This window comes from Crocuta crocuta, unplaced genomic scaffold (genome assembly GCF_008692635.1).
Source record: "Crocuta crocuta isolate KB4526 unplaced genomic scaffold, BGI_CrCroc_1.0 scaffold1061, whole genome shotgun sequence".
NCBI lineage: Eukaryota > Metazoa > Chordata > Mammalia > Carnivora > Hyaenidae > Crocuta > Crocuta crocuta.
In genome coordinates this window covers 287,231-296,426 of record NW_027532936.1, presented here as the reverse complement: position 1 = coordinate 296,426, position 9,196 = coordinate 287,231, and positions in this window count along the sequence as shown.

Sequence of the window (9,196 nt, the reverse complement as noted above, 5' to 3'; positions counted from 1 at the left end):
AGATAACCAAATTTGATATTCTTAATACATAAGAAGCTTTTACAAATCAATAAACAAGCTAAATATTCTGAGACAAAAATGGTGAAGAAACAGTGCTCCAAACAGTAACATAAATGGCTAATAAATATACAAAAAAATTGTTCTACATCAGTAGTATGTCTGTAGTGTAGGTACCTGACAATTCACTTTTTTTATTGTAAGTGCCTGGCAAACTTTTGATTGTTAAGGCATCCATTTCAAAGACATCCANCAGCACAGAGCCCGACACGGGGCTCGAACCCACGAACCGCGAGATCATGACCTAAGCGAAAGTCGGAAGCTTAACCGACTAAGCCACCCAGGCGCCCCTCTCTTCCCATGTTTTAATTCACACTTCTATGTTTTAAATTCACCAGTGAAAAGTGAACACAGGAAAGCCTAGGCACCTCACCCAATAAAAAGAGAACACACATTCTCTCTTTACCTGTGAACTCCTTGTGTGGCCCTGGCATGCTGTGTACCTTCCTGAATCTGCAAATAATAATTCTTGTTTTTCCAAAAGCTCCTTGCCGGTTGCTGTGGAGGAACATATTACCAATACAATAAGAACTACAAGAGCCACTCCAGCTGCACATTGACTCTAGTTGGGGAAATGTCTGTGTGGTTAGCCACAGGTCGTAGGGGTTCAGGTGAGTGCCCCAGTCATTCCTAGCTGTTAGTATCAGTATGGATAGGCTGAGACCAACACAGAACAATGTCAAAGGAGAGAGTCTGTCAAAATAATATTATGCTGTTTTTCCTAATTAAAATGGAAATGAAAAAGGATGATGATACTTGGGATTTCTTAGAAAGTAGGGAAATAAGTACTTGTATACCATTGGGGAAAGTATAAGCTTTTTGATAGGCAACATGGCTTACTCTATCAAAATATTTAAAAATGCATTATCTACGGGCACCTGGACGGCTCAGTCGGTTGAGCATTGAACTTCGGCTCAGTTCATGATCTCACAGTTCATGGGTTCGAGCCCCATGTCGGGCTCTGTGCTGACAATTCAGAGCCTGGAGCCTGCTCTACTTTGGATTCTGTGTTTCCCTCTCTCTCTGCCCTTCCCCAACTTGCATTCTGTCTCTTTCTAAAAAATACATAAACATTTACAAAAATTTTAAAAATGCATTTATCTAGCAATTTCACTTCTAGCAAGAGCACTGTCCTGTATACTCTAACCTTACTTGGAGACTGATTTCCTGGAAATTTAATTATTTACCATTGAGTTGTACATTCAATTCAATTATGTTACAGAATATTTATTCTACAATTATGTTAAATAATATTTATTAATATGGGAAGATATTAAAAATATTTTGCTACTTTAAGAAAGTATACTGACCATTTCCAACAATATGGCCAACTAAATTAGTGGAAAACCCTTTTGACACAAACTTCTACAAGTGCAAGATGAAATATACAGAGATTCTTCTAATTGTATGAATGAAAAAAATTACATAACTAAGCTCACAAGAAATAAAGGAAAACCCCTGGATTCCAGAAATGAAGAGGAAACTGAAAATCCGAGTTGTAATCTTGTGAATGGAAGTTGTGGTTGCCCTGTAAAGGGGGGTTCAACTTTTCAGAACCACAGGGCTTGAGGGGAAGATGGCAGAGTAGGAGGACCCTAGGCTCCCTCATTCCATGAATACAAGTAGATAACTATCAAATCATCCTAAATACCCCAGAAAACGACCTGAAGACTGGCAGAACAAACTACACAACTAAAAGTAGAGAAGAAGACACATCAAAGAAGTTAGAGAGTACAGAGACACGGTTCGGGAAAGAAATGGATCGTGGTTGCTGTGGTGGGGATGGACTCACGGTTGCAGAGAAGAGTAAGAGATAGACTAGCACACAGGAATGCACAAGGAAAACAAATATCCATTGCAATTGGCTTGGAAAGTGAGAAGGGGCTGAATTTTGTGAGTTCTTGCAACCAGTGGGGCTAAAAGCTAGAGCTTGAAAGTTCAGTGGGCTTGGCTGGGATACAGCCCAAAGGGTATTGGGGCTACTCTTAGAGAGAAGACAGGGCAAACAGCCTGTGGGACATACAATGTGGCAACAGCGATCTGAAGAGTGTGCCTGGGGCACACAGTGGGGAGGTGAGTTGCTCATCTTAGAGTGTGCCCCTGAGTGGTAGCATTCATGGAGAGAACCCTCTGGGAATAACAAACTGGCAGTCAGCATTTCCCTCCCTTGCCCATCAGCATAAGCACAGGGCCACCTGCAGGAACCAGCCCAGTGTTGACAGTTGGTACCTAACTTGTTTACACCAAGTCCTGTCCCCTTACATTCCAGTGGAACCACCCTTCCCAGTCACATTTGCCTCAGTCCCAACATGGCAGGGCCCCCTCCTCCAGAAGACTGGCCCAAACCTCTGCCAATACCATGTCTCCCAACCCGGGAGATTTGCAGAGCCTCCGTTCGGATGGCAGAGGTGATAGGTTTCATTTCATAAGAAGACCAGGGCACACCTTGTTACAATGAGCCACATTCAGTCCAGGGACCAAACACTGCCCACAACAGACAAAGAGAGCCTCTGAGACAACCGGCCTGAAGGATAAAGCAGACATGACAAAACAGCAGAAAACATGCAACTCACATTAGAGACACTCCTGGAAGTGCCAGGCCCTGGGAGAGGGCACTGCATGGCAGGGAACAACAGGACATCCTCTTCATAAGGCCATTACCCTCAAGAATAGGAGACAGCTGATTTTCCTAACAGAGAGAAATATGCACAGAGCCTTAGACAAAATGAGAAGACAGAGAAACTTGTCCCAAATGAAAGAACAGAACAAGGCCATGGGCAGAGATCTAAGTGAAATAGATTTAAGTAACATGCCTTACAGAGAATTTAAAGTAATGATCATAAAGATACTGAACTTCAGAAAAGAGTGAAGAACATCCATGAGACCCTTAACACAGAGATAAAAAAGAACAATCAGAGATGAAGAGTGCAATAAATGAGATTAGAAACACCCTTGATGCAATAAGCAGAAGACTGTAAGAAGCAGAAGAACAAATGAACAACCTAGAAGACAGAGAAATGGAAAGTAATCAAGCTGAACAAAAGAGAGAAAAAAGAGTTATGCAAAACTACAATAGGCTAAGGGAACTCAGTGACTCCAAATGTAATAACATTCGTATCATAGGGGTACTGGAAGAAGAGGAGAGAAAGAAGGGCAGAAAAGTTATTTGAAAAAAATACTACCTGATTAACTTCCCTAACCTGGGAAAGGAAACAGATATCCAGATCCAGGAGGCACAGAGAACCCCCAACAAAGCCAACAAAAGCAGATCTATACCAAGACATATTGTAATTAAATTGGCAAAATGTAGTGATGAAGAAAAAAATTTTAAAGCAGCAAGACAGAAGAAGACAGTAACATACAAAGAAAACCCATAAGGCTATCAGGAGATGTTTTAGCAGAAAATTTCCAAGCCAGAAGGGAGGGGCATGATATATTCAAAGTGCTGAATGGGAAAAATCTGCAGCCAAAAATATCCTATCAAGCAAAGCTATCATTCAGAATAGAAGGAGAGATAAAGAGTTTCACAGATTTAAAACATAAAAAATTAGAAAACAAACATTGACACTGATTTAAACAAATTTTAAAAAAGAGTTTCACAGATAAAACGAAAACTAAAGTAGTTCATGACCATTAAACCAGCTGTGCAGGAAATAGCAATGGGTATGCTTTGAGTGGAAAAGAGAGACCAAAAATGATAAGAAGGTAGGAAACACAAAAGCAGTAAAAATGAATATTTCTGTAAAAATCAGTCAGGGAACTCACAAAATAAAAGGATGCAAAATATGAAAACATATACCTAAAACATGAGGCGGAAAAGAGTAAACAATGGTTTCAAACTTAGATGACCATCAACTTAATATAGACTGCTATATGCAGATGTTATATACAAACCCAATGGTAAGCACAAACCAAAAACACTAATAAGTATGCAAAGAATAAAGAGAAGGAAATCCAAATATATCACTAAAGAAAATCAGCAAACCATGAAAGAGAGAAAGACAAGATAGGATCAGATAAAATCTTCAGACACAACCATAAAACAAGTAACAAAATGGCAATAAATGCATAACTGTAAATAATGATTTCAATGTAAATGGACTAAATGCTCCAATAAAAAGACATAGGGTAACAGAACGGATTAAAAAATCAAGACCCATCTATCTGCTGCCTACAAGAGATTCATTCTAGATCTAAAGACACCTACAAATTGAAAGTGAGGGGATGGAGAAAAATCTACCCTGTAAATGGATGTCAAAAGAAAGTTGGAGTAGCAATACTCACATCAGAACAAAATAGATGTTAAAACAAAGACAGTTACAAGGGACAAAGAAGGACACTATAAAATCATAAAGGGGCCAATCCAATAAAAAGATAAAACAATTGTAAATATTTATGTACCCAACATGAAAGCCCCCAAATACATAAAACAGCTAATAGCAAACATAAAAGAACTAATTGATAATGATACAATAATATCAGGGGACTTTCACATCCCACTTACATCAACGGACAGATTGTGGAAACAGAAAATCAACAAGGAAACAATGGCTTTGATTGACACACTGGAACAGATGGATTTAACAGATATATTCAGAATGTTCCATCCTAAAACAGCAGAATACACATTCTTTTTAAGTATATATAGAACATTCTCCAGAATGGATCACATATTAGCCCATAAAACACATCTTAACAAATTCAAGATGATTGAAGCCATACCATGCATCTTTTCTGACCACAATGCTATGAAACTAGAAGTTAACCACAAGGAAAAATCTGGAAAGACCATAAACACATGAAGGCCAAATAAAATGCTACTAAACAATGAATGGGTCAACGAGGAAATCAAAGAAGAAATATGAAAGTACTTGGGAACAAATGAAAATGAAAACAGAACAGTACAAAACCTTTGGGTTGCAGCAAAAGCAGTTCTAAGAGGAAAGTATATAGCGATACAGGACTACCTCAAGAAGCAAGGAAAATCTCAAATAAACAACCTAACCTTACACCTAAAGGAGCTAGAAAAAAACAACAAACAACACCTAAAATCAGTAGAAGGAAGGAAATAATAAAGATTAGAGCAGAAATAGGGGCGCCTGGGTGGCTCAGTCGGTTAAGTGTCCGACATCAGCTCGGGTCATGATCTCACGGTTCGTGGGTTCGAGCCCCACATCGGGCTCTGTGCTGACAGCTCAGAGCCTGGAGACTGTCTTGGGATTCTGTGTCTCCCTCTCTCTCTGACCCTCCCCTGTTTGTGCTGTCTCTTTCTGACTCTCAAGAATAAATAAAAAACATTAAAAAAAATTTTGTTTAAAGAAATAAATGACATAGAAACTAGAAAAACAATAGCATAGATCAATGAAACCAGGAGATGGTTCTTTAAAAAAATCAATAAAATTGATGAACTTCTAGAGAGACTTTTCAAGAACAGAAAAGATAAAGGACTCAAATACAATCACAAAGGGGAGAGTAGAAATAACCAACACCAAAGAAATGAAAACAATTAGAAAAGGATATTAGGGAAAACTACGTACCAAAAATTTGGACAACCTAGAAGAAATGGATAAATTCCTAGAAACATATAAGCTAGCAAAACTGAAATGGGAATAGAAAATTTGAACAGACTTGATAACTAGCAAAGAAATTGAATTAGTAATCAAACTCCCAACAAACAAAAGTCCAGGAACAGATGGCTTCCCAGGTGGATTCTACTCTACCAAACACTTAAAGAAAAGTTAATACCTATTCTTCTCAAACTTTTCCAAAAAATTCGAAAAGGAAGGAAAACTTCCAAATTCATTCTGAGGCNCTCTGACCAAAACAAGATAAGGGCCCCACAAAAAAAGAGAACTATAGCCAATGCCTCTGATTAACATAGATGCAAATGCCCTCAACAAAATACTAGCAAATTGAATCCAACAATATATTTAAAATTTTTTTGTGTGTTTTATTTATTTCTGAGAGAGAGACACACACACACAGTATGAGCGGGGGAGGGTCAGAGAGAGGGGGAGACACAGAATCAGAAGCAGGTCCAGGCTCTGAGCTAGCTGTCAGCACAGAGCCTGACGCAGGGCTTGAACCCACGACCATGAGATCATGACCTGAGACGAAGTCAGACGCTAACCAACTGAGCCACCCAGGCGCCCCCCAACAATACATTTTAAAAATCATTCACCACAATCAAGTGGGATTTATTCCTGAATTGCAAGGATTGTCATATTTGCAAAACAATCAACATGCCTCACATAAATAAAAGAAAGTATAAGAACCATGAGATCGTTTCAATAGATGCAGAAAAAGCATTTGACAAAGTACAACATCCAATTATCAGAAAAACCCTCCACAAAGTAGGCTTAGAAAGAATATACCTCAACATGATAAAAGCCATATATGAAAAACCCAAAGCTAGCCTCATCCTTAATGGGAAAAAATGGAGAGCTTTTCCTCTAAGGTCAGGAACATGACAAGATTATCCACTCTCACCCCTTTTCTTCCACATAATACTGGAAGTCCTATCCACAGCAATCAGACAACAAAAAGGAATAAAGGCATCCAGATTGGTAAGGAAGAAGTAAAACTTGCAGTACTTGCAGGTGGCATGATATATATATCCCAAAAGACTACATCAAACAACTGCTAGTGAAGAAATCTTGCATTTCTATATACCAATCATGAAGTGGCTGAAAGAGAAATTAGGAATACAATCCCATTTATAATTGCACCAAAAATAATAAGATACCTAGGGAATAAACTTAACCAAAGAGGTGAAAGACCTATACTCTGAAAACTATAAAACACTGATGAAAGAAATCAAAGAGAGCACAAAGAAAGAGAAAGACATTTGATGCTCATGGATTGTAAGAAAAAATATTGTTAAAATATACTGCCCAAAGCAATCTACACATTTAATGCAATCCCTACCAAAATACCAACAGCATTTTTCACAGAACTAGAGCAAACAATTCTAAAATTTACATGGAACCACAGAAGACCCTGAATAGCCAAAGACATCTTGAAAAAGCAAAGCAAAGGTGGAGGCATCACAATTCCAGACCTCAAGTTATATTTGAAAGCCGTAGTAATCAAAACAGTATGGTACTGGAACAAAAATAGAAATATAGATCAGTAGAACAGAAAATAAACCCCAGAAATAAATCTACAACTATATTTGGTCAATTATTTTTTTGACAAATCAGGAAAGAATATACAATGGGAAAAAAACAGTCTCTTCAACAAATGATGTTCAAAAAACTGGACAGCTACATGCAAAAGAATGAAACTGGACCACTTTCTTTTTTTAATGTTTTATTTATTTCTGAGAGAGAGACAGACAGCGTGAGAAGGGGAGGGTCAGAGAGAGAGGGAGACACAGAACCTGAAGCAGGCTCCAGGCTCTGAGCTAGCTGTCAGCACAGAGCCCGATGCAGGGCTCGAACCCATGGACCGTGAGATCATGACCTGAGCTGAAGTCGGATGCTTAACCAACCGAGACACCCAGGCGCCCCTGGACCACTTTCTTATATGATACACAAAAGTAAATTCAGAATGGATGAAAGATCTAAATGTGAGACCTGAAACAAAAAACAAAAAACAAAAAACAAAAAAACCCACAGGCAATAACTTCTCTGACAATGAACATAGCAACTGTTTTTTAGATGTGTCTCCTGAGGCAAGGGAAACAATAGCAAAAATAAACTTGGGACTATTTCAAAATAAAAAACTTCCGCACAGCAAAGGAAACAATCATTAAAAGTATAAGGCAATCTATGGAATGGGAAAAGATATTTGCAAATGACAGATATGATAAAGGGTTAGTATCCATAATATATAAAGAACTTATACAAATAAAAAAAAAAAAACCCAAACAATCCAGTTTGAAAAATGGGCAGAAGACATGAATAGCCATTTCTCCTAAGACATACAGATAGCCAATAGATACTTGAAAAGATGTTCAACATCACTGATCATCAGGGAAATGCAAATCAAAACTACAATAAAGTCTCACCTTGCACCTGTCAGAATGGCTAAAATCAACAACACAAGAATCAACAGGTGTTGGCAAAGATGTGCAGAGAAAGGAACCCTCTTGCACTGTTGATGAGAATGCAAACTGGTGCAGCCACTGCGGAAAACACTATGGAGGTTCCTCAAAAAGTTAAAAATAGAACTACCCTATGATTCAGCCTTTGCACTACTGGGTATTTACACAAAGAATACAAGAACACTAATTCCAAAGGATAATGCACCTCTGTGTTTATAGCAGCATTATCTACAATAGCCAAATTAAGGATGAATGGATAAATAAAAATGTGATGTGTACACACGCGCGTGCACACACACACGCACACGCACACACACTGGAATACTACTCAGCCATAAAAACTGAAATCTTACCATTTTCAGCAACATGGATGGAGCTAGAGAATATTATGCTAAATAACATAAGTCAGTCAGAGAAAGACAAATACCATATGATTTCATTCATATGTGGAGCTTAAGAAACAAAACAAACAAGCAAAGGGAAATAGAGAGAGAGAGAGAGAGAGAGAGAAACCAAGAAACAGACTCTTAACTATAGAGAACAAACTGATGGTTACCAAAGGGGAGGTGGATGAGGGGTGGGTAAAATTGGCGATGGGGATTAAGAAGTGGACTTGTCGTCACGAGCACAAGGATGGAATTTGTTGAATCACTGTATTGTACACCTGAAACTAATGTAACATTGTATGTTAACTAACTGAAATTAAAATAAGAACTTTAAAAAAAACCCATAGGGACAAGAGATAAGGTCTTGGGCCCAATGGTCCCATCATGAAGTTCCCCTGGAAGGGCTGTACTCTCCATAAAAGGTTGGACTGGAAAAAAATCTTCATCTTTAGCAGAGGGAAACAACAAGGAAGTTAATCTGTCTCTATCTAAGGCCTAGATGGAAGAAAAAACAATTCTGAGAACGAAAGCACAGGCCTGGAACTCACATGGGTTTTAGGCTGCAATTTACACCATCTGCTTTACCAGGAACGTTTACCTTGATGCTTTTGGTGGAAGTAAAGGTAGAACTGATTTGAATGGATGTTCCCACAACACAGACCACAAAAACTTCACAGAATTTTTTTAAAAACCCCATTAAGGAAGA